The sequence below is a fragment of the Pristis pectinata genome, chromosome 32 (genome assembly GCF_009764475.1).
Source record: "Pristis pectinata isolate sPriPec2 chromosome 32, sPriPec2.1.pri, whole genome shotgun sequence".
NCBI lineage: Eukaryota > Metazoa > Chordata > Chondrichthyes > Rhinopristiformes > Pristidae > Pristis > Pristis pectinata.
In genome coordinates this window covers 8,172,734-8,200,167 of record NC_067436.1, presented here as the reverse complement: position 1 = coordinate 8,200,167, position 27,434 = coordinate 8,172,734, and the positions used below count along the sequence as shown (strand labels likewise).

Genomic DNA, 27,434 nt, shown 5'->3' with positions numbered 1-27,434 from the left:
AACAGCAATTCGCTGACTAACCTCATAACCTTTCTGAAATAACAGCAATTACACACCAAGTATCAGGCATGCAATCCTAACAAGAACAATAGATTTCATTTACTACACGAGAGCCATTGTACACCACTAGTTCTGTAGGAAAGGCTGCACTTGATTTAACAACCAAAGAAAATAATTAAATTGACTAGTTTACTTTGAATGAGCCGGGTAAACTTTGTGTAGTACAAATGTTTGTGGTGATCGTATTACATTACTGGCCGTGCCAGTCTTAAGCAAGTGTTAAACTGTGTTAATTTAATGAATTAACACCTACATAGAAATGACATCCCTGAGAATGTGACAAAATTAACTCAACAATCTTTTGGAAGAAAACACTTCTCTTTGACCCCTTCACTGTATCTAATCTGAAAGGGCGTCGGTCCAACATTCAATATCAGCACAACAGGAATTCCCTCCCACTAGATACTGGAAAAACAAAAGTGATCATCTAATATCCTTATCATAGGCTTCTATTTCCCAAATGAAAATGAAAAATGCTGGAAGCACTCAGCCAGTCAGGCAACGTCTGTGGTAAATTGGTAAATTGGTTTATTATTGTCACATGTGCCAAGGTACAGTGAAAAACTTTGTTTTGCATGCCATCCATACAGATCACTTCATTACAACAGTGCATTGAGGTAGTACAAGGGAAAACAATAACAGAATGCAGAATAAAGTGTTACAGTTACACAGAAGGTGCAGTGCAGGCAGACAATAAGGTGCAAGGCCATAACGAGGTAGATTGTGAGGTCAAGAATCCATTTTATTGTATTAGGGGATCGTTCAATAGTCTTATAACAGTGGGATAGAAGCTGTCCTTGAGCCTGCTTTCAAGCAGGTACGTGCTTTCAGGTTTTTGTTTCTTCTGCCTGATGGGAGGGGGTGGAAGAGAGAATGTTAATGTTTCATGTCAGAAACCCTTCATTGGAACAGATTTCCTCTGTACATTCATCATCTTCTCCTGTCATCACCATAATAGACCGTTCCTTTATTCTCCCTTCCACACTTTCACTGCATCTTAAATCCTATTTAGCTGCCAATCATCTGAACTTGACAAGAAAACCAAAAAGTGCAGACACGGGGAAGCTGAAATGAAACCAGAGAATGCTGGAAACACTCAGCGGATCAGGGAGCACCTGTGGAAAAGGAAACAGAGTCAATGTTTCAGGGGAAAAGTGCTTTATCAGCGTGGCCATTCAATACAAGCACGGCTGGTGTTTTACCTCAGTGGCACTTCTTAGCACTAACACTACATCTTTGTCAGAAAGATCTTTGACCTGAAATCTCTGTTTCTCTTTTCACTGATGTTGCCTGACCTATTGATGTTACCAGCACTCCTTGTCTCTATCTTAACTTTACTGTCTCTGATATTGACTCTCCAGCCAATGCAGTTTCCCCATACACACTATATCAAACTCTTATAAGTTTGAAACTTTTTAATAAATCTCACCCTAACCTTCTATTCTAAGGAGAGTAACTGCAGTATTCCAAACTCTCCACATGACTGATTACATTCTGATAAATTCTCTCTGCACTCTCTTTCCCACTTCTGCTGAAAGGTCTTCAACCTGAAAATGTTAATGTTGTACATTTCTCCACAGATGCAGCTTGACTTGATGTGTGTTTCCACCAATTTTAATTTGATGATAAAAAGAGTTGGCTGAGAATTGTATTGGTTTGCACCTCCTTCCCTGCTTAGACTAACTCGCCTCTCTCTAGTAGTGTAAGTTATGTATAATTTATGTTAGTTTAGGTTATGTTAACATGTTTGTCCTCATCTTGTAATGCACTGTGCTGCTGCTGCAAAAAGCTAATTTTCATGGCATTTATATCCTGTGTATGTATGTCTATGACAACAATAAACTTGAACTAGTTCTGACAGAGAGTCCTGGACCTGAAATCTTAATAGTATATCTTTCCACAGATGCTGTCTAGACTGCTGAGTTTTTCCAGAATTTCCTTTTTTTATTCCAGATTTCCAGCACCTACAGATTTTTTGATGTTCCTATAATTGTCTTGTTATTCAACGAATGCTTCAGATGAGGTAAATATTCAAAGCTCCACATTACAATGTACATCATATCAGTGGTGTATAGGAGCAGGTCCTGACGTGACCTATCGATTCCTCCAACCCTGCTCAGGGTTACTTTGCTTCCATTTGACACACTCATTGGCCAAGTGAACGCATTTTGATCTTCACTTTCCTTTCCATATTTTCCAAGTAAGCTACTCCCCAGTGGAACAGTTGAGTGAATCCAGTGCCCAGCAGCTGCTGAAGGTGAATTAGCCAAGGGACTTGGGGAATGAGGTATCCTCCCCTGCCTTGGTTCTTCCAGGTCTCCAGAAGTCATCGTGAGCCACCCAGGATATGACCCAATAATGTGACCCCATTCCAGCACACAAAGAACAATAAAATTAACATGCTCATTTCAATAAAAGCATTAATAATCCAGGACCTACCTCAGCCTAGTTGTCGTTTTATAAACATCATGAACTTGTAGCTTGGAGTTTAGTTTATAGCGTTAGGAAATGGAATGTTTATTTCCAGCTGTAATTCAACAGGACCATAACCTCAAACATTTCAGTCAACCCTGGTGTGAGTAGCAGATGAAGCTGACTTAATTGACCCCATTGGTCCCAGTTGGCTTTCCCCAGTGTTCTAGCCTCTCACCCATAATGTGTGTTTGTTGCAATGTCCGTGAAGTCTTAGAGTCACAAAGAATTTTCTTATGAGATAAGAGTTCTTATGAGACAGTCCACTCACCCATCACAAACTTTCACTGGTCATTCGTCATAGACTCATAGAGAGATACATCACAGAAACAGGCACTTCAGTCCATCAAGTCCATGCCGACCGTCAACACCCATTTACACTAATCTATATGGTTCCCTTTTTTTTATTCTCCGCAATTTCTCATCAACTCCTCCCAGATTATACCACTCACTAACACTAGGGGCAATTTATAATGGCCAATTAACCTACCAACCCGAATGTCTTTAGGATGTGGGAGGAGACTGAAGGATATGGAAGAAACACATGCAGTCACAGCGAGAATGTGCAAACTGCACACAAACAGCACCTGAGATCAGAAATGAACCCAGGACTCTGGCGTTCCAAGGCAGTGGCTGTACTAACTGTGCCACTGTGTATATCACAATGAATTAACAACTGCTCCCTGTGCTGGAATTTGGATTTAGAATTTGCAGAACTGATTAGGCTGATTAGGTACCCCTGCAGGTTAAACATTCAGCAACACTACATTGCCTACCAATCTGGCACTAATACAACAATCTTGTGCTGTTCAGGCAAGAAGGCATGTACGAACTGGTGCAGAACCTGCTCAACCGACACCACTTAAGACAGAAATCTTTCACACTTCAAAACGTCAGCTACGGCAGCTCAGATTCTTGCCTTAAGATCCCGAGGGTTCTTGACAGAGTGGGTGTGGAGAGAGCAACTCCTCTTGTGGGAGCATCTACAGCTAGGGGTCACTGTTTTAAAAAAAAGTCTTCGGCTTAAAACGGGCCAGAACATTTTCTCTCAGAAGGTTGTGACTCTTTGAAACTTTCTTTCTCAAAGGACTTTGGAAGCGAGTCTTTGAATACATTTAAGGCAGTGGTAGGTTATTGATAAGCCAGGGGGTGAAAGTTTACCAGGGATAGATGGGACAGAGGGAAGCCAACACTGCACTGACTGGCATCCATCACTGCAACTCTTTACAGTTACGTCAACACACTGTGGTTACCCCATAAAACTACATTTGTCTTTCTTTTGAGGAACTCAGCGGGTCAGGAAGCATCTGCGGAGGAAAATGGACAGTCGCCGTTTTGGGCCGAGACCCTTCATCTGGACTGGAAAGAAAGAGGGGAGGTAGCCAGTATAAAAAGGTGGAGGGAAGGGGTGGAGCAAGAGCTGGCGAGTGATAGGTGGATCCAGATGAGGGAGGCAACAGGCAGGTGAGGGAGGGGAGGGAGAGTGGGAATGGAGACAGTAGCTGGGAGGTGATGGGTGAAAGTGACAAAGGGCTGAAGAAGATGGAATTTGATAGGAGAGGAAGGTGGAGATTGGAATAAAGGGGTGGTGGGGGGGGGGGGGGTGGAGGGAACCAGTGGGAGGAGTGTGTGGGTGATGGGTAGCTGGAGTGTTCACCTGAATCCACCTATCATCCATCAGCCGTGCACATTTTACTTAAGAACATCTGGCCCGTCGATCCTGCTCCGCCATTCAATAAGATCATGGCTGATCTGGCCGTGGTCACAGATCCACCTACCTGCCTTTTCCCCATAACCCTTCATTCCCCAACTATGCAAAAATCTATCTAACTGTGTCTTACTTACAGTATATTTAATGAGGTAGCCTCTACTGTTTTCCTGGGCCGAGAATTCCACAGATGCACTACTTTCTGAGGAAAGCAGTTTCTTCTCATCTCCGTCCTAAATCTATTCCCCCAAATGTTGAGGCGATGTCCCCTAATTCTAGTCTCACCTACCAGTGGAAACAACCTTCCTGCGTCTATCTTACCTATTCCTTTCATGATTTTATATGTTTCTGTAAGATCCCCTCTCATTCTTCTGAATTCCAGTGAGTATAGTCCCAGGTGACTCAATCTCTCCTCAAAGGCTAACCCCCTCATCTCTGGAATTAACCTGGTGAACTTCCTCTGCACCACCTCCAAGGCCAGTGTATCAGAGTACTCCAGGTGTGGCCTCACCAGTACCCTGTACAGTTGCAGCATAACCTCCCTGCTCTTAAATTCAATCCCTCTAAGCAATGAAGCCTTCTTGATAACCTGTTGCACCTGCAAACCAACCTTTTGCAATTCATGCACAAGCACTCCCAAGTCCCTCTGCACAACAGCATGCTGCAATCTTTCACCATTTAAATAATAATCTGATCTTCTATTTTTCCTTCCAATGTGGATGACCTCACGTTTACCAGCATTGTGCTCCATCTGCCAGATCCTTGCCTACTCACTTAACCTATCTATGTCTCTCCACATCCTCTGCACACTTTGCTTTTCCACTCAATGTAGTGTCATCAGCAAACTTAGATACGCTACACTCAGTCCCCTCTTCCAAATCGGTAATGTACATCATGAACAGTTGTGGGCCCAGCACTGACCCCTGCAGCACCCCATTCACCACTGATTGCCAACCAGAGAAACATCCATTTATCCCAACTCTCTGCCTTCTATTGATTAACCAATCATCTATCCATGCTAATACCTTACCCCCAACTCTCCATGCATCCTTATCTTATGGATAAGTCTTTTATGCAGCACCTTATCGAACATCTTCTGGAAATCCAAGTATACAACATCCACCTGTTCCCCTCCATCCACTGCGCTCATTATATCCTCAAAGAACTCCAGTAAGCTTGTCAAACAAGACCTGCTCTTCCTGAATCCATGTTGTGTCTGCCTGATGGAACCAATTCTATCCAGATGTCTTGCTATTTCTTTCTTAACGATTTTCAAGCAATTTCTTGACTACAGAGCTAACTGACCTTTAATTACCTGCCTTTTGCCTAGTGGCGTGACATTCGGTGTCTTCCAATCCATCGGGACCTGCCCAGAGTCCAGAGGATTTTGGTAAATTATCACAAACGCCTCTACTATAATTTGAGCCATTTCTTTCAGTACCCTGGGAGGCATCCCAGAAGGACCAGGGGACTTGTCTACCTTTAGGCCCACTAGTTTGTTCATCACTACCTCTTTAGTGACAGCGATTGTATCGAGGTCCTCACCTCCCATCACATCCATAACATCTCTCTTTGGCATGTTAGGCATATCCTCCACCATGAAGACTGACAAAAATAGTCATTCAAGGCCTCAGCCATTTCCACATTGCCCAATATTACTGTCCCCTTCTCATCTTCCAAGGGATCTATGTTCATTTTAGCTACCCTTTTCCGCTTCATATAATTATAAAAACTTTTACTATCTGTTTTTATATTTTGTGCTAGTTTACTTTTGTAATTTATCGTTCCTTTCCTTATTGCTTGCTTAGTGGTTCTTTGTTGCCTTTTAAAGTTTCCCACTACTCTTGGCGACTTTGTATGCATGAGCTTTTGGCTTGATGGCTTCTTTTATTTCCTTAGTTATCCAAGGCTGGCACTCCCCACCCTTACTGTCCTCGCTTTTAACTGGAATATACTTTTCTTGCACACCATGAAAAATCTCTTTGAAAGTCTTCCACTGTTCCTCAACTGTCCCACCGTGTAGCCTGTGTTCCCAGTCTACACTAGCCAACTCCTCCCTTATCCCGTTGTAGTCTCCCTTGTTTAGGCATAATACACTGGTTTTAGATCAAACTATTGCACCCTCCATTTGTATGAGAAATTCAATCATGATCACTTTTTCCAAGAGGATCCCTTAACTATAAATTCGGTAATTTTACCTGTCTCATTGCACAGAACCAGATCTAAGACAGCATTTTCCCTTGTAGGTTCACTAACATGCTGTTGAAGAAAGCTATCACGGATGCATTCTATGAAGTCCTCCTCAAGACTGCCTCGACCAACTTGATTTGCCCAATCTATGTGCAAGTTAAAGTCCCCCATGACAACTGCCGTTCCATTCTTCCATGCATCAAATATTTCTTGGTTTATTGCCTGTGCCACTGTAATGTTATTATTCAGTGGCCTATAGACAACCCCCACTAGTGATTTTTTTCCCCCTTACTAGTCCTAATCTCTACCCAGATGGACTCAACATTCTGCTCCTTAGATCTTATACCATCTCTCACTATCGCCCTGATCTCATCGTTAATTAAGAGCACTACCCCACCTCCCTTACCTTCCTGCCTATCCTTCTGTATTACCTGAGGCACTTGGATATTTAATTCCCACTCATCTCCACCCTGCAACTGCGTTTCTGTAATGGCCACTAAATCATACCCCTTTGTACTGATTTGTGCCACAAGTTCACTGATCTTGTTTCGAAAACTACAGGCATTCAAATAAAGTGACCTTACACTCATTGTCCTTTGAAAATCTAGTAACCTTCATGTCCTTTGCATTTGACTTTTCTGTACTCCACTCTTACTTTTCTCTTTTCTAACTTTTGCTCTGGTCTCTGCTTTGCTTCCCTCTGTCTTTCTGCGTGGATTCCCATCCCCCTGCCATATTTACGAGGATGTTGCCAGCCTGAGTTAGAGGGAGATGTTGGCCAGGCTAGGTCTTTATTCCTTGGAGCGTAGGAGACTGACGGGTGATCTTATAGAGGTTTATAAAATCATGAAGGGCAATAGATAAAGTGGACGGTAACAGTCTTTTCCCCAGGGTAGGGCAGTCCAAAACTAGGGGGCATAGATTTAGGGCGAGAGGGGAAAGATTTAAAAGGGACCTGAGGGGCAACTTTTTCATGCAGAGTGTGGTGAGTATATGGAACGAGCTGCCAGAGGGAGTGGTTGAGACAGGTACAATAGTGTCATTTAAGAAGCACTTGGATGGGTACATGGGAGGGGCAAGGATTAGAGGGAAATGGGACAAGCACAGGAAATTGGGATTAGCTGGGTGGGCACTGTGGTCGGCATGGACTGGTTGGGCTGAAGGGCCTGTGTCTGGGCTCTGTTGCTCTATGACGATGACATTGGTAAGGCTTCCTCGAAGAGAATGAAAGCAAGAAAGAGATGGAGGAAGAAAGGACTGAAGGAAAGAATCTGGATCTATATATGAACCTCATGATTCCAACCATCCCATAATGTTTCACCATTTCAAAACACTGCCCCTGTTGGGGGTGATATGGCAAATAATTTGCATAGAGCAAACAGCGATGAGATTCATGACCAAACTCTGTCTTTGGAAAGTTTTAAAAACCCTTTAAAAGAGGCATAACGTTACTCAACCTCCCACTTCATCTCTTTGTAGGTGGTGCAGCTGGTAGAACTGCCGCCTCACAGCTCCAGTGACCAGGGTTTGATCCTAACCTCGGGTGCTGTCTGTGTGGAGTTTGCACGTTCTCCCTGTGGGTTTTCCCCAGGCGCTCTGGTTTCCTCTTACATCCCAAAGGTGATTGGTAGATTAATTGCTCCTTAACTTAGAGAAATGGAAGAATAATAAGATATCTTTATTAGTCACATGTACATCAAAACACACAGTGAAACGCATCTTTTTGCGTTACTGAGAACGTGCCGGCGGCAGCCTGCAAGTGTCTTCCGGCGCCAACATAGTATGCCCACAGCTCCTAACCTGTCCATCTTTGGAATGTGGGAGGAAACCGGAGCACCCGGAGGAAACCCACGCAGATACGGGGAGAACGTACAAGCTCCTTACAGACAGCGGCCAGAATTGAACCTGGGTTTCTGGCGCTGTAATAGCGTTATGCTAACCGCTGCAATACTGTGCCGTCCAAATCAAAGGGCAGCTTATAAAATCGAAGTATAGAGGTTTATAAAATCATGAGAGGCGTAGATAAGGCACTTGGTCACAGTCTTTATCCCAGGGTGCGGGAGTCTAAAACTGGAAGGCATAGGTTTAAGGTGGGGGGGAAAGATTTAAGGGGATCTGAGGGGTAAGCTTTTCACACAGAGGGTGGTGGGTATATGGAACAGGTGGCAGAAACGGGTACAATTACGGTGTTTAAGAAACATTTGGACAAGTACGTGGTCCAGATGGAAAAGTTTAGAGGGACAAGAGAAACAAAGGACTGCAGATACATTGCCGTGTTTAGAGGGATATTGGCCAAATGCAGGCAAATGGGATTAACTTTGATAGGCATTTTGGTCAATGTGGACAAGTTGGGCCGAAGGGCCTGTTTCCATGCTGTATAACTCTATGAATCTATGAGGGCTACAGAGGAATAAGTAGAGGGGGATTGCTCCCCTGGGGACCAGCATCAAACTGATGGGCTGACTAGCCTCCCTCGGTCTTGTAGTAAGCATTACACAGAACCACAGTCTTGGAGGTAAATGCATTCTGCATTGTGTCATTGTTCTAATATTAGCAGCTGTTTTCACTTCACGTTTAATCTGAAAATCCCTCCTGTCGATTCCCAGATGTCCTGCCTCAATATGCTGTAATGTTATTCTTTCATTACACTCTGCAGATGTACGCTCACCCATTTTCCTGACTTAACAGCTTTGAATGGGGGTGATCAGGGCCAAACAGGCAAGGAGCAGTCACCAGGTCAATGGCCGTGTGCACGACTGTCTCGCTTTGTGAAAAGTTTTAACTCATTAGACTCCTGCACATAAAATCAATAAGGGGAAAGGGTTAAGGCCTTCAGTGACCAGGTTGGTAGGTTAATTGGCTGCTGTAAAATGCACCTTTTGTGTGTAGGTGAGGGGTAGAATCCGGGGAGGGGTCTTGATGAGAATGTGGGGAGAATAAAATGGGATTAGTGTAAATGGATGGTTGATGGTCGGCATGGACTCAATGGGCTGAAGGGCCTGTTTCCATGTTGTATCTCTATGATTCTATGAAGCCAACAACCCTGGATGAATTCCAGGAGGTTTAATCATAACTCTGACCACCATTCCCTTATTTTCCCCCCTCACCCCCCGCCACCCTCTCACCAGCCGGTACCTCCAATCTCACACCAACAGGGAAGTGAATAGTTGATTCTTGCGGATATTTAAAGAACCATTTCAGCACTTTTCCAATACTTTTACTACTAGTAAGTCAAGGGGTTCCAAGAGAACAATTACAAAGCACTACGGAAGGGGTGGGGCTGGGGATGAAATTGAACTTTGACCTTGAAGTGGTGTGCTTCATTTCCAAAATTTGCTTCCCGTTGACATCAGAGGAACCAAATTTGGAATGGGATACATTCAACATGTTACAGATCCAAAAACAAATTATAACAACCTTTTTTGTTTTTTTCCCCTGGATTTCTTGTAGTAATGCTCGAGCAAATAATTCCTGGCTGATTCTAGAACATGAGATTTTTTAACCACAGGAGGAGACTATTTAGCCCATTCAGTGTATCCTGGCTCCTATAAGAACAGCCCCATCAGTCCCACTTCTCCATTCTTCTCACAACCCTGCAAATTACTCTCTCTCCTACCTTTCTAATTCCATTTCGAAGCAGTGATTAATTGGGTTCCCTGCAGTGACTAAGTCCTAGTTCATAACCACTCTTGGAGTTAAAACAAGCTTCATTGTCTCTTCAAATCCTGAGGAGTTGATCACTAAAGATGTTGGGTCCTAGTGACCGCAGTGTTAACTATTCACATACTTTCCCAAACTTGTTCATGGGATGCAGTTGAAATGAGAACAGTCATTTTCATCGGGCCGTATTTCCCAATAAGGTGGGAACCATTTTCAGAAGTGAATCATGTTCTCTTAAAACATAGAATGACACCATTCAGCCCATGAATTCTGTGTGGCCCAGGGCAGTACCATCAGTCACATCACCCCACCCATTTCCCTATGACCTATTCTCTCTCTCTGTCTCTCTGTCTCTCTCTCTGTCCCCCTCTCTCTGTCTCCCTCTCCCTCTCTCTGTCTCCCTCTCTCTCTCTCACATGTCCATCAACCCTTCTAACTCTCCTACCCCCCCCCCCCCCCCCGCACTGGTGGTAATTTACAGTAACCAGTTAACCTTACAACTAGCACAATGTTGAGATGTGGGAGGAAACCAGAGCCCCCGGAGGAAGGTTGAAGTCAAATCCCACACCAATCCCAGTTCTTCCTCTCCACATTCCCGTCAACTCCTCCCCAGCTTCTACTATTCACCCACACACGGGAGGCAACTTACGTCCTGTATCTCTCTGTGACTCTACGAGTAAATGACCAACAAAGATCTGTGGTCAGTGAGTGGTCTGTCTTTCAAAAAGTGCTGGAAACACTGATCCCAGATGTGATTCCACCTCCTTTCCTACTTAAATGAGTTCCCCTCATTCATTGCAAGTACATGCTTCACAAAAACCATTGGTTTTTCCTGACTGTTGCCTCCTAACTGCCTGAACTCCACAACAGGAGGCATCACAAGTAAGATTTAAGACACCAGGATGGACCTATTGTGACTTTGAATGAGCCACATGGGGACCAGAGCTGTAGGTATATCAGGTCTTTATTCAGCACTAACAGACACCAGGTGAGAGACCTCACTGGGAGAATCTCTCTGAACTCAGAGTTATATTCTTACGTACAAAGGAAACAACAGGAGATTGAGTACAATTTCAATAGTTACAATTACATAGTTTACTTCAATATTTTGGGTTTAGACAAATGGTTCCATAGAATTACATATTTACCATGGGAACTCATTAACCAACAAGACCGTCAAACATCTTTGTTGAAACAAATTAGTTCACATCATTATTCTAAGAGCTTCTGAGGATCATAGTATTTGTGAGGGTTGACTCTCTGGATACAAATATTGATTGACAGAACAAATACGACTATGAGTGTGTTTGATGTGCAAAGTGGCAAAACAGACTGAAATCTTCCTTGACCTCTGCCACAAAGGTACAAGATACCTTAGTTGAAGTTATCTAATGCCTGGTTTGATGTAGGCCAATTAACACAGCCGATTGTCTGCAAGCTTGGACATTGCATAAGAGAATGTCTCATGATCATGTCAATTTCCAAACCATATTTCTTAAGTGGTCTATTGCTGTGTCAGTACCATGCTCCCATTGCAAGCGTCTATAATTTCAAGACCAATTACTGCTTGTTACATCTGATGACAGTTTGAAGACTGGTTCTCATTTGTATTAATTGCCACTATATTAGTGGCTACTACCCTATAATTCCTGATCATAGCTGTTCCTTCCTAACAGACCTCACTACTAAGACTTCCCCTGCAAGGTCTGTACATGCTTTGTCCTTCCTACAACATAGCCGTATTTAACTACAGCAGTGAAGTCAGCCTCATGCTGAGATCCAGCAGAAACCTGGACTAATATTGAGCTGAGCCTTGGAAAGACCCAGTTCAGAGGCATTCTTAGCTTGTCCAACCTCCACCTTTCCCTTGACTGGCTAGAGGTGGTTTGCATTAACTCTCAGGTCCCACATTAACTATTTTAGATTAGCTTAGATTAGTTTATTGTCATATACACCAGGGTTAGATGAAATTCCTTGTTCGCATGAAGCTCACAGAGTAAACAGTTAACATGGTAATGTTAAATACAACAATAAATACCACGACGAGCACAAAACAGCAGAATGGTTCAAAGATTGTAGTGCAGTCTGAAGTAGTGCAAAGAGAAATGCTAAAGTGACAATAACAGAAGAGGTAGAATTAAGAGTACAAGCAGTGACAGCACTACTAGGAAGGGGATGTGAAAGAGGTGATTGTTTCAGGAGTCTGACAGCAGTGGGGAAGAAGCTGTTCTTAAGTCTGGATGTCCAGGTTTTCAACCTCCTGTATCTTCTCCCAGAAGGTAGAAGAGAGAAAAGGGAATGAGCAGGGTGGCAGGCATCCTAGACAGTACAACCATGTAATCACTAATGGTCCCATCCAACCTTCCTGGCTGTGGGTTTGTACCTTTCTATGATCTAATAATGTGCCAGATTGAAAGGTTTCTGCCATCACTTCAGTCTATGAAACACCCATCCTCTTGCATAATGCCAGGAAGGTTGCTATGGTGATTGTATCTTAGCCTGTCATATTCCAAAGAATGCTCTTCTAACACTTGCACAAGCCTTCAGTTTGAACCTTCAGCTTCAACATGGTTTGCACTGAAGGGCATCTCCAGCTACTTTACACAGGGGCTCCCTGGGTTACAAATGACCTGACCTACAGAAATCTGACTTTATTCAAATTCTCCCATATATTTTTCAAGACAAGAAAGCTGTTACAGAAATTCAAACATCTTCGAAAGTTGTGAAATGGGGGGTAGCAGCTGGTTAATTCAAAAGACAACTCGCCTTCAATAAAAGCTATTTACATGAAACCTCCCTGCAGTAATCAAACAGATCATTGTCTTTAAGAACACAGCTTCTAGTTCACAGTGGGAGGCCACTTAAGAGATTTGCTTTGGAAACTGACAAGGCAAATATCTTTTACTGATAATTGTAAACTGCTTTATCTAACAATGTAACATCTATTGATACTTTAAGGCCATTGAAACTAGCTATTGGATGTGGGACATCCTGATCCTGTACCACTGTAACGACACAGAGGAAGACAATAAATAAATGTTCACATTAATCGACCCTCTGAAACTGTTTGTTTCTAACTTACAGAAAAATTGGTTTATGGATAATTCTCAGGAACAGAGCCTTTACATAACCTAGGGACGGCCTGTATACAAATTAACTGCATCTGTGCTTTATCATAATCACCAAGACATCTGATATAGAGTTGGGCTGGGTCTGAACTGCCATTGTGCACCATTCCTGGCTTGTAAAGGGCAATCCGCATGCACTGTGCTTGTCCAAACTCAAGCTCCATCTCTCCACTGAAGGTACTTTGAGTAGCCACGAAGTGCTAACTCACCCTTCCACTGTGAGGACATGGCCGCACATTGTGTTCAACAAGCTTGTTACCTTGGACACTTATCCTTCCCATCCTCATTGTCAGTGTAGTGTGCATGCTGCAGTCTGTGTGTTCCTGGTGTCCAGTGGAGTCACCCACGGGGTAGCACACTTTCATCTGAACACATTATAAAATAACAAACACAGACCAATTTACCACTTTCCTCTTTCTTCCCACCATCCTCTCACCCCTAGTACACCTTCACTCCCAATCTTCTCTCCTGATCCAATATTCTCTACGCCCTTTATTTCTCTCCCTCTAACCTATTTCTCTCTCTCCACTGATCTTCTCTTTACCTCCCTGATCCTATTGCGACACCGCTTACTCCTCCTTCTTCTCTGATTTTCTCTCCATCTGAGATAACCTTTCTAACCACTTCCCCTGCTACACCCCAAGATCCCTGTTAGCTCCGCAGTGTAGGAGCTGGGGAACAGACAGTGGTTGAGCACAGAGTGTGCAAGGCCTGGCCTGTAACACACTGGGGCCTCAGGATCAATGCAATTTCACTGTTGGGAGTGTGATTTCCAAAGTGGCCCAGGTCCCGAATGTAGTTTTCAGACACAGTACAATTTCTTCAACTGGAAGTCCTCTCAAGTGGATAATAAATTAGGACTAGACAAAGAGGAACGTTAAAAGACATGAATGTCCAAGGTTGGGTTCCTGTGACTGACTGACCTGTTTCTCAGTCAGAGAGTCATACGGTCATACAGCACAGTCATAGAATCATTGTCTTGGAGACATACAGTCATACAGTTATAGAGTCATACAACCACACAGCACAGTCATACAGTCATACAGCACAGAAACAGGTCCTTTGGCCCATCGAGTCCACGCCGACCATCAACCACCCATTTACATCAATCCTATGTTCATCGCATTTTTTATTCTCCCCACATTCTTATCAGCTCCACCCCCCCCCCCTCAGATTCTACCACTCACCTATACACTACCTATACACTATATACACCTATACACTATGAATTTAGTCTGGCCAATTAACCTACCAATCTGCATGTCTTTGGGATGTGGGAGGAAACCGGAGCACTCAGAGGAAATCCACATGGTCACAGGGAGAACGTGCAAACTCCACCCAGACAGCACCGGAGATCAGGATTGAACCTGTGTCTCTGGAGCTGTGAGACGGCGGCCCTCCCCACTCCGCCACCATGCCACCCAGGTGTGGAGCCATCTAATTAGGCGCCCTCTTCTGCTCTTTCCCCACAGCCCTGTGAATTGTTTTCTCTTCAAAAGGAGGACAAATGTCAGTGCCTGGCCACATTGTTGACCCTCGGTCCTTTCAAGTGTGACTCCATACAGTGCGGGGTGGGTTCGATTCAACTCCCCCCTTCTGTGTAATCACCCCACCCCACCTCTGACGTCCAAGCAATCGCTCCTGCAACTCAGGAATCTTGGGGTTTATCTGTCCAAGAATGTCAAGGCAGAAGGAAATTTAAAAGAGAAAGATAAAAAGTTTTGAAATTAAAAGAGGGGGAGGGAAATGAAAAGCACTGCTGATAGAGATAAGGTTGTGTGGCAGTGAAGGATAAAATATAATACAACAGGGATCCAAATAGGACAATGAGGTTAAGGAATACAGTAAGTGGCAGTAATGCCCAGCAGGAGAAAACTGGTTGAATTAAATATTAACACTAAGTAGCACTCAGACTAAGTGTGTGCTATTGACTTTGATGGGTGAGTCCTTAATGCAATGTCTCTGGTGCATTCCTGCCATGGTGTAGCTCCAGGCTGTGTCTGGGAATTGTGTTTTTTTTCCACAGTGCAAGAGAGGTTTTCCCCTTTCTCAATGCATCCGGGAGCTGAGCCGCGCTCACCAAAAACTTTTCCAGAGCAGAGGAATTCTCGGCCGTCACCTTCTCGGGTGCGGATATTAAGAGGTACTGATAAATAGACAGAAATTATTTCCCTTGGTTAGGGAGTCTGGAACTAGGAGGCAGTCTAAGCGTTAGCATCTTGCATTTCAAGAGTAAAATAGGGAAAGACTTCCACAAGCAAAGTCCAGTGGAAATTTGGAACTCTCTTCTGTCAATAATCTGTGTACTAATCCAATTCCTGTTTGAGAGCTGCTATTAAAATAAACTCTCTTCACCACACTGTAAGACAACCCATTCCAAATTCTTAACTGTTTGCTGCAAAAAAAAAGCTTCTCTCTCATTTCAATTCTGGTTCTCCTGCAGATCATCTTAAATCTGCACCCGCTAATTATCAGCCTTTCAGTCAGTGAAACATATCTGAGATAGAAATTTCTCTTCTGTTGTGTGTGATAAATGCACAATGCCACATCATTTCACAGAAAGAGATGGAGAAAGTTAATAAGGCAGTTAAAAATGATCTGCATTATGGATTTTCAAACAGGCAAGGGTATGCTAAAGCAAAGAGATTATGTTGGAATTTTATTAATCATTGGTTAAACCACGTCACTGAAGATGTAAATGGTGCAGAGAATATTTACCAGGTGCAGTTCTGGTCACCCCATTACAGGAAGGATGTGGAGGGTTTGGAAGGGGTGCAGAAGAGTTTTACCAGCATGGATTGGAGTGTTTTAGCCATTAGGGGAGGGAGGACAACTTTCCTTGGACCATCAGAGGCTGACTGAACTCGTAGAAGCATATGGAGGCATAGATAGGGTAGACAGTCAGAATCTTTTTCCAAGGGTGGAAATGTCACATACTAGAGGGCAGAGGTTTAAGGTGAAAGAGGGAAAGTTTAAATGAGATTTACGAGGCAAGTTTTTTACACAGAGAGTGGTAGGTACCTGGAACACACTGCCGGGGAGGTGGCAGAAGCATACACGGTAGCAACGTTCACAATGATTTACGGACAGGACTGCCCTGGTAGGCCCACCGTTTCTGCCTGCTCTTGCCCTACTGAACTCATACCTCGACTCTATCTTATCCCCATTGTCCAGTCCCTTCCCACTTACGTCTAGGACACCTTGCGTGCTCTCCACCATTTTAACAACTTTCACTTCCCTGGCCCCCACTGCCACCCCCCCCATCAGGAAGGCCTTGGGGCCTTCAGTTCCTTTCTAGACCATAGATCCAGCCAGCTCCCCTCTACTAACACTCTCTCCACCTGGCCCCCAACTGTTCCAATCTGCCCTCCCCACCTCCCTTATTTGGTTCCATGGTCCACCTTCCTCTCCCATCAGGTTCCCTCCACCTCCCACCTCCCAGCCTCTGTCGCTGTGTCCACTCTCCCCTCCTCCATCTGCCTCTCACCCCTCCTCACCTGGATCCACCCATCACCTGCCAGCTCTTGCTCCACCCCTTCCCTCCACCTCTTCATACTGGCACTGTCCCCTCTGCTCTCTCAGTCCAGGTGAAGAGTCCTGACCCAAAATGTCAAACATCCATTTCCCTCCACAGATGCTGCCTGCCCCACTGAATTCCTCCAGCAGTTTGTTTTTTGATAGCAACGTTTAAGATGCATTTAGACAGACACTGAACAGGGACGGAGTAAAGGGATATGGACCATGTGCAGGCAGAAGGGATTAGCTTAGATTGGCGTCATGGTCAGCACGACACAGTGGGCCGAAGGGCCTGTTCCTGCACTCTACTGTTCTATGTTCTATGATGTTGCTGGCATTGTAAGAGGTTGGGAAAGTTGGGACGACTCTCCTTGAAACAGAGAAGTCTTGAGGTGATAATTTCCTTGAGGTGATCTGACTCATACCCAGGGGTCAGCAGTCACAATCTCTCATCGAGCAGATGTGATTTTCTGATCAGGGCTGGTCAGGGTTGGGAACACTCTCTTGGAGAAGGTAATGAAAGATAATTCCATGGATAATTTTGAGGGAAGCTGAGGAACCTACAGGGTTATAAACAAAAATTTGGCGGTGGGTTTAAGCACTACTTTCTCAGCCATTATAAACCTAATGGGCTTCATTCTGTATTGTAAACATCATTATTCTATGAAAACTTGAAGAGGGAATATAATTTTAGGGAAACAGGGAAAGAACGGTGGTGTGGAATAAACTGGACTGTTCTTCGAAAGATGCACTGGGTCATTGTTGTAACTCATAGAATCTACCGTAATCTGCGTGAGATTTTTGGCCCATTATGGTCAAACACATGAAATTCATTATAGGATTATTTAATCACTGCAGCATTTTGACATACGCCTGTTACAAGTGAGCTGTAAACATTCATTTACATCTGGACAATCCTTATCAACTCTGTGGAAACAAAATGGCTCACCAAATGTTTTAAGACAGACTTCGAGACATTTCCATAGAAGGGCAACACAGTGGTTGGTACCTCTGCCTCACAGCTCCAGAGACCGGGTTCAATCCTGACCTCCAGTGCTGCCTGTGTGGAGTTTGCTCGTTCTCCCTGTGACAACATGGGTTTTCCCTGGGTACTCATTTTCTTCCTACAGCACAAAGACGGCGGTTTGGTAGGTTAATTGGCTGCTGTCAATGGCCCCTAGAGTGTAGGTGAGTGATAGAAACTGGGAGGATTTGATGGGAATGTGGGGAGAATAAAATGGGATCACTATATGGTACAGTAAATGGCAGGGCCCTGGAAAGTGTTGTAGAACAGAGAGACCGAGGGGTACAAGTACATAGTTCACTGAAAGTGGAGACACAGGTAGGCAGGGTGGTGAGGAAGGCATTTGGCACGCTAGCCTTCAGCGGTCGAGCCATTGAGTACAAAAGTTGGGACGTCATTTCACAAGATGCTGGTGAGACAGCACTTGCAGTATTGTGCGCAGTTCTGGTCACCTAGCTATAAGAAGGATATCATTCAGCTTGAAAGGGTACAAGAATTATTCACAAGGATGTTACCAGGACTTGAGTTATAAGGAGAGACTGGATATGTTGGGGATTTTTTTCCCAGGAGCGTAGGAGGCTGAGGGTTGAAGGTTTATAAAAACATGAGGGCATTGATAAGGTGAAAGATCACAGTCTTTTTCCCAGGTTTGGGGAGTCTAAAACTAGAGGGCCTAGGTTTAAGGTGAGAGGGGAAAGATTTAAAAGGGATCTGAGGGGGTAACTTTTTCACACAGAGATTGGTGGGTATACGGAATGAGCTGCGAGAGGAAGTGGTCGAAACAGATACAATTAAGATAAGATTTCTTTATTAGTCACATGTACATCGAAACACACAGTGAAATGCATCTTTGCGTGGAACGTTCTGGGGGCAGCCCGCTAGTGTCGCCACGCTTCCGGCGCCAACACAGCATGCCCACAACTTCCTAACCCGTACGTCTTTGGAATGTGGGAGGAAACCGGAGCACCCGGAGGAAACCCACACAAACACGCAGACAATTATAATGTTTAAGGACATTTCGACAAGTACATGGATAAGAAAGGTTTAGAGGGATATAGGGGAAATGGGACTTGCTCAAGTAGACAACTTGGTCAGCAGGGACATATTGGGCCAAAGGGTCTTTCTCCGCTCTTATAGGATCAGTATAAATGGATGGTTGGTGCAGACTGTGGGCTGAAGGGCCTATTTCCGTGCTGTATGACACTATGATTCTATGATAATAAGCAAACCATTGGCTTCAGAAATGTTAATTGAAGGATAAATGTCATCCGGGACACCAGATCCAGCCCTTTTAGCTCTGTGGGATATTTTAAAGAGCACACCTCAGCTTAACAACCCATCACCTCCAACATCCACCTTCGTTGACACTGGTCTGCAATATTGGCCCAGATGCACAAGTTCAGACTCCGGGGTGAAAGTCACTTACCCAACCAGTTGGTTCGGAGCCAGAAATTCTCCCAACCTGAGCTTCATGCACCTCCCCACCATTTAACAGGTTAGGAGCAATAATTTCAGGGGTCTGAGCTCCTTCCTTGACCACTGAGTGGTCATCTTCCTGGTACCCAAAAGCTTAGTGGCTATCAGCTCACAAACAATGTGATCGAGGCCCACCAGGGTTAACGGTGAATGCCCTCTGTCCTAATTTCATTGTGATTTTTTTTCCTCTGTAATGCACAATGAGTTATTAATGGGAGCTCGTGAAATATTCATAGAATTGAGCCATCCTGTAGCATGCCTGGGAACAGACAGACATGGGCTCTTGCCCATTGAAATCTGCAATCTGCTCGTCTCGATAAATTATGAATGGACAAGAAAAGCTCAATTATGCAGAATCAAATATAGCGTAAACTTCTGTGAAAGGGTTCTTTTTGATAACTCATTTGAATTCAGTTGAGATTATGCACATTTTTTTTTGTTAAAGTAGTTTTTGAAGTCTCCTAAAAGCCAGACCTGGAGAAACAGAAGACTGGCTCACAACGCTTTTCCTGCAAAGAATAGACCTGGCGTGTGATCACAGGAATTATCTAAAGAGTTGCTGCAGCACAGAAGGCTATTCAGCCTGACAGGTCTCTGCTAGCCCCAATGAGAGCAATTCCATCTGTCCCATTCCCCTGCTCTTTCCCGACAGTCCTGCAAAATTATTCTATCAGATGCCGTCAGGTCCTCCCCAGCTTACGAACACCTGACTTACGAACGAGCATCGGAGGGATGGATTTGCCAGCTGCAGGGGTGCTGCAGGCATCTTCTGCAGGGTGGGATCTCAATTTGCCACTGCATTTCTGACTTCCAGGTTGGGGGCGACCTGTATCAAATTTCGTCATAGAAATGCCAGAGGAAGTGGTTGAGGCAGGTATAATAACAACATTTAAAAGACACTTGGACAGGTACATGGATAGGAAAGGTTTAGAGGGATATGGGCAAATGGGACTAACTTGGGCAGGCACGGTAGTGTAGCAGTTAGCGTAACGCTATTACAGCGCCAGCGACCCAGGTTCAATTCCGGCTGCTGTAGGTAAGGAATTTGTACATTCTCTCCGTATCTGTATGGGTTTCCTCCGGGTGCTCCGGTTTCTTGCCACATTCCAAAGACGTACAGTTTGGGAAGTGGTGGGCGTGCTATGTTGGCGCCAGAAACATGGCGACACTTGCGGGCTGCCCACAGCACAGTAACGCAAAAAGACACATTTCACTGTGTGTTTTGACGTACATGTGACTAATAAATAAATATCTATTTATCTATCTATCTATTTAAAAGACACTTGGACAGGTACATGGATAGGAAACATCCAGAGGGATATGGGCAATTAGTACTAACTTAGAAGGGCATCTTGGTTAGCATGGACATTGGGCCGAAGGGCCTGTTTCTGTGCTGTATAACTCTATGACTCTTTGTATAGAAAGATACAGCATGGAAACAGGCTCGTCAGCCCACTGAGTTTGCACTGACCATCAGCCACCCATTTACACTAATCTTACAATGCTCCCTCTTTTTTATTCTCCTCACACTCTCTTCACCTCCACCTCCCCCAAGGTTCCACCACTCACCTACACACTAGGGGCCATTTACAATGGCCAAGTAACCTACCAACCCACGCAGCTTTGGGATGTGGGAGGAAACTGAAGCACCCGGAGGAAACCCACACGGTCACAGGGAGAATGTACAAACTCCATTCGGACAGCACCCGAGGTCAGGATGGAACCCGGCTCTCCGATGATGTGAGGCAGCGGCTCTGTTCACTGTGTCACTATGCCCTTGGTTCTGAAGGCAGTGATGGATTCTGTTTCCACCACCCACGCAGGCAGCGAGTTCCTTTCTGCACCGGAGCTTCTCCTCACATCCCCTTGCATCTTTTCTCCAAAATCTTAAATCTCTGCCCCAGTCCTTGAACGAACAGGACTAACTTCCTCCATCCAGCCTGTCTAAACCAGCGACGTTCTTGTCCACCTCTGTCGAATCCCCCTCAACCTTCCTTGCTCCAAGCACGCTGCAAGTTCCAGCAAAAATCCCTCATCCCTGGAACCATTCCAGTCAACCTTTTCTGACCACATCCTAGGACCTTCAGATCCTTCCTAAAGCAAGGTGACCAGAGCTGGATGAATACTCCAGCTGTGGTCTAGTCGGTGGTTTGCACAGGTTCAATATAATCCCCTTGGTTTGTCACTCATTGCCTTTATTATTGAATACCAGGATAGAAAGCATCCTATCTGGATGCCTCACGGCTTGGTACTGCAACTGTTCTGCCCAGGACCACAAGAAACTACAGAGAGTTGTGGACACAGCCCAGCACATCACGGAAACCAGCCTCCCCTCCTGCCTGGGCGAAGCAGCCGGCATAATCAAAGACCCCACCCACCCGGGTCATTCTCTCTTCTCTCCTCTTCCATCAGGTAGAAGATACAGGAGCCTGAGGGCACGTACCACCAGGCTCAAGGACAGCTTCTACCTCACTGTGATAAGACTATTGAACAGTTCCCTTATACGATGAGATGAACTCTGACCTCACGATCTACCTTGTTGTGACCTTGCATCTTATTGCACTGCACTTTCTCTGTAGCTGTGACACTTTACTCTGTACTTTTATTGTTTTTACCTGTACTACCTCAATGCACTTTGTACTAACTCAATGTAACTGCACTGTGTAATGAATTGACCTGTATGAATGGTATGCAAGACAAGTTTTTCACTGTACCTCGGTACATGTGACAATATAAACCAATACCAATACCAATACGTACTGTTGTTTTAAACATTGCCAGGTAGTGATTTTGCCTTTGATTGGGAGCCCTGTGGTCTCCTTTGGAGGGAATGGAAAGAAAGTGAGAACAGGAAATACCTGGCAACACTCCTTGTGGAATCTTTCTGCTGCTCTGATCATTGCTCTCTCCAACAAGTAAACTGCCTTTTGTTAGAATCTGTCTTGGTTATGTTCCTCTTGAAGTGGTGCATAGAACATAGACCATGAAGCAGTACAGCATGGGAACAGGCCCTTTGGCCCACGATGTTATGCCACACTAATTTAACTAATAATTAAACACCTAACTAAACTAATCCCTTCTGCCAACACGATTTCCATATCCCTCCGTTCTCTGCACGTTCATGTGCCTAAGAGCCTCTTAAACACCGCTATCGTATCTGCCTCCACCACCACCCCTGGCAGCGCATTCCAGGCACCCACCACTCTGTGTAAAAACTTTGCCCCTTACATCTCCTTTGAACTTAACCCCTCCCACCTTAAATGCACGGCCTCTAGTATTTGATATTTCTACCCTGGGAAAAAGATTCTGACTGTCTACTCTATCTATGCCTCTCAAAATTTTATAAACCTCTATCAGATCTCTCCTCAGTTTCCACCTCTCCAGAGAAAACCATCCAAGTTTGTCCAACCTCTCCCCATACCACATGCCCTCTAATCCAGGCAGCATCCTGGTGAACCTCTTCTGCACCTTCTCCAAAGCCTCGACATCCTTCCTGTAATGGAGTGACCAAAGCTGAATGCAATACTCCAGATGCGGCCTAACCAGAGTTTTATAAAGCTGCAAGGCCAGAGTTTGATCCCACCAAGATCCCACCATCTCTCTAGTTAGTTCTGTTTCCAGCACTCCATCCCCATCCTCTTCCCCCCTCACACTTCTCCTTGTGAACTATTTATCCTGTGAAGGTCATTACTTCCATCAACAACTCACTACCTATAAAAAGTCTCCTCATCTCTCCTTCGCCACTTCTGGGGATGAGTCTGAAGTTGTGCCTTCAGTTCCACCTGTCCGGCCCAGGGTTTGTGCAAAGTCCCTGTGCTCCTATATGCTTCAGAGAGCTGGACTACCTACAGCAGGCATCTCCAGGCACTGGGAAAATACCACCAACACTGCCTCTGCAAATAACTCCGAATTCACCAGATGGAAAAAGAGAAGTGACATCAGTGTCCTCACCCAGGCAAACCTCCCCGTCACTGAGACACTTCCATTTGCCGCTTCAACTTCTGTTGGACTGTTATGTAATAACTCAGTCTCAAGACACAGGCAGAGGCCGAGTAAACACAGGACATGCTGGGAACACTCAGCAAGTCAGGTAGCATCTGTGGAAAGAGAAAGAGAGTTAAAGTTTTAGGTCAGAACTGCTAAGCGTTTCTAGAATTTTCTACTTTTATTTCAGATTTCCAGCATCTGTGGTTTTGATTTTCTGCTTACACTGCCATGCAGCCTCCAAAGTCAACCACAAAGCGAATGTCAAGTATGTGATAGGTTATTCACTTCACAATGTGCTAGACAAGTCCAACGCCATTCAGGATAAGAGCAAATGGCGGCACAGTAGTGCACATAGTAAAGCTGTTGCCTCACAGCTCTAGTGACTGAGTTCAATCCTGACTTTCAGTGCTGTCTGTGTGGAGTTTATACATTCACCCTGTGGCAACGTGGCTTTCCTCCAGGCGCTCCAGTTTCCCAAAGACATGCCGGTCATTAAGGTTAATTGGCTGCTGCGAATTAACCCCTTGTGTGGCTGGGTGGCAGGAAAAATGGGGGAACTTAACGAGCACCAAGTCAGGATAATACTCCTATAGATCAGGATAGAAGCAGTGAGGTAGTAATTAAGGAAAGAAAATCTTAATATCACCTCTAGCCATGAGGACATCAAACGGTTAATTAAATCTGGAGCACTGAGCTTCGATATTTTTGCAAAGAGATCAAGTTAAACTGACACTTGTTTGGATTCATTTGAAAATGGGAGTTCTTGCTTGGTTTTCTTCTTGATGAATTCCACCTGCAGACTCACATTAGTGAGCCCCCTTCCGTAGTGCGGGCAATAAATCCTGACCATTCTGCGGGCTATCAGATAACAGCACAGTGACGTCAGTGGCTGAAGCACTATAGATAAAAGGAGAGAGAAACCTACTGTAAACATGCCAGTTAGTACAAGTCAGTGGTAATTAATTAAATACAGGCTATCTCCACTTTGAGTCACGTGTCAGGGTTATTCACTCTTGAAGAGAGCAGCTTTCTGTTGCAAAAGGTTGAATAGACTGCAATAAATAATAAGGTCAAAATGCTTTATATGATCTATCCATTACACCTACATCTAGGGTGTAATTTATCGTTGAGAGTTTGTCCTTCCTCAGTTTGAACACTTCCTCGCCATTTATTTTCATAGATAATTTTTATGTAAAGTTGGACTTATTTGAACAAGTTGTATAACTAATATTAAAACATTATGCTTGCAGAGTCTAGTCTCCAACTTTCATGGGACTGCTTGCCATGGGAGTGTAACTTCAGTCTGTGCCGTAGCTAGTGAACAACGGTCTCTGCGCATTAAAGAATTCACGCATAAGCAACTAACACAGAAAATGCTGGAAATACTCAGCAGGTCAAAGAAACAGAGGTAATGTTCCAACTCGAAGCCAAAAGAGTTTTCAACCTGAAACATTAACTCTGTTTCTCTTCTTACAGATGCAGCCTGACCTGCTGAGTATTTCCAGCATTTTCTGTTTTTGTTTTAGATTTCCAGTGTTTTAAGTTTTTTTTTTTGATTTTCACACAAAAGCATCTTGCACTCACCAAACTGGAGTCGAAACAACTCAGTCTTGGCCGCGGGAAGGAAAGCCTACAACCCAATTTCTGGAGCTGCTAATAAATTTTGACAGAATTTGATTTTTATTTTTTGTCGGTATTGGTTTCATAATAAATGTGATGAGTGGATCGGCTGAAAGCAGCTCAACAAATAAAATAAATGTTGGTACTTGGACCACGGAAACCAGCCTCCCCTCCTTGGACATGCTGGTGTTTTATTGGCTATTGTGGTGCAGGTGGGTGGCAAGAAAGTCATGGTGGAGGTAATGGGGGAATGGGATTGATGGGATAGCTCTGAGATAGACTCAATGGGCCAAATGGACTTCTTACACATCATGAATATTTTTAAGGTTCCCAAAATAGGGGAAGTGTTTATTAATAGCATATTACTACAGGCCTTTCATAATCTATTTATACAAGCATGAAAATATAAGAATTAGAAACAGGAGTAGGCCATTTGGCCCATCAAGACTGCTCCTTGTGAACGAGAGTTGCCCTACTTTCCCAAGGCACCAATGCTCAATACAAGAGGGCATGGCTTTAAAGCAATGGGTAGGAAGTTCAAGGGAGATATCAGAGGAAGGTTTTTTACCCAGAGTGCGGTTGGGGCATGGAATGCGCTGCCTGGGGTGGTGGTGGAGGAAGATACATTGGTCAAATTCAAGAGATTGCAGGATAAGCATATGGAGGAATTTAAAATAGAGGGATATGTGGGAGGAAGGGGTTAGATAGTCTTAGGTGAGGTTTAAAGGTCGGCACAATATTGTGGGCCGAAGGGCCTATATTGTGCTGTACTCTTCTATGATCTATGATCTATGATCCACCACTACTAAGATCAGGACGTCTGATTGTAACCTTAATACCACGTTCCCATCTGCCTTTCAGCCCTTTTCCTTATCAACTATCTCCCTAACTCTGCTGAACAAATATTCAAAGACTCTGCTTCCACCACCCCTCGAGCTACAGAGTTCCAGATACTCATAACTCTGAGAACGAAAAAAATACCTCATCTCTCTCATAAATGGGCAATCCTTTCATTTTTATATGGTGGTCACTAGTTTGAGATTCTCCCACTAGAAGAAACAACTCCATATCCGCCCATATCTTATCATATTCCAAATAAGTTGCCTCTCACTCTTCTGAACTGCAGGGGATACAAGCCTAACCTGTCCAATGTTTCCTCAGAAGACAACCTGCCCATTCCTGGCATTGTCTAATAAACCTTCCCTAAGTTGCCTCCAATGCACTAACATCTTATCAGGCACAGTAGTGCAGCAGTTAGCGTAACGTTATTACAGTGCCAGCGACCCGGGTTCAATTCTTGCCGCTGTCTGTAAGGAGTTTGTACCTTCTCCCCGTGTCTGTGTGGGTTTCCTCCGGGTGCTCCGGTTTCCTCCCGCATTCCAAAGACGTATGGGTTAGGAAGTTGTGGGCATGCTATGTTGGCATCGGAAGCGTGGCGACACTCACCGGCTGCCTCCAGAACACTCTACGCAAAAGATGTATTTCACTGTGTGTTTCGATGTACATGTGACTAATAAAGATATTTTATCTTTCGTTAAGTAAAGAGACAAATACTGTACACAGTAGTCCAGATGTGTCTTACCAACTCTCTATATAACAGAGTCATAACTCCCTTCTTCTGTATTCAATTCCCCTAACATTCTATTAGCTTTCTTAATTACTCGCTGTACCTGCCCACTAGTCTTATGTGTATCATGCACTGGGACACCAGATCCCTCTGTGTCTCCAAGCTCTGCACTCTCTCACCGTTCACGCAATCTTTTTTTATTTTCCCTGCCAAGATGAACAATTTCAAACTTTCCCACATTGTACTCCATTAATTTAACCCTTTCTTAACCTCCAATTGCCCCTTTACAACTTACTTTTCTACCAACCTTTATGTCATCAGCAAAATTCTCCTTTGATGACTTCATCCACAGCACTAATCCCTACTTTAAACCACTCGTTACAACCAACTACAGACTCATATGTGCTTATTCTCTGCTTCCTGTTAGCCAGCCAATCTTCTATCCACACCAGCCTCCTATACCATGAGATTTTATTTCCAGAATAACCTTTGATGTGACACCTTATCAAAAAATCCTCTGGAGATCCAAGTATAGCACATCCACTGGTTTTCCTTTATCCACAGCGCACGTCCCTTCTCCTCAAGGACCCCACAGCTCCAGCGATCCAGTTCCAATCCTGACCTTTGGCACTGGCTGTGTGGAGTTTGCACGTTCTCCCTGTGGCCGTGTGGGTTTCCCCGGGTGCTCCAGTTTCCTACCACATCCCAAAGACGTGCGAGTTGGTAGGTTAATTAGCTGCTGTAAATTGCCCCCAGGGTGTAGAAGGTAGACTCTGGGAGTAATTGATGGGAATTGATGTAAGATTAATGTAAATGGTTGCTTGGTGGTTGGCAGAGACTCTGTGCTGAATGGCCTGCTTCTGTGTTGTATGAGCCTATTACTCCAATTCTAATGATTTGGTCAAACATGACTTCCCTCTCAAAGATAACCCTGATTTTTTCTGGCTTCTGCCCTCTTCCTTTCCAGTCCTGATGAAGGGTCTCGGCCCGAAACGTTGACTGTTTATTTCCCTCCATGGATGCTGC

General features: G+C 44.4%; 1 long non-coding RNA gene across 1 annotated transcript in view; it reads right to left on the bottom strand.

The window, feature by feature from the left end:
• Positions 1-611: 611 nt before the first annotated feature.
• The window catches only part of LOC127585346 (uncharacterized), a 29,486-nt gene continuing 2,663 nt past the window's right edge, over positions 612-27,434 (bottom strand). The window contains exons 2-3 of the long non-coding RNA XR_007958501.1: positions 23,186-23,331; positions 612-908 (exon numbers count right to left, since the gene is read on the bottom strand). This is a non-coding gene — a long non-coding RNA (uncharacterized LOC127585346). The remainder of the gene's footprint in view (positions 909-23,185; positions 23,332-27,434) is intronic.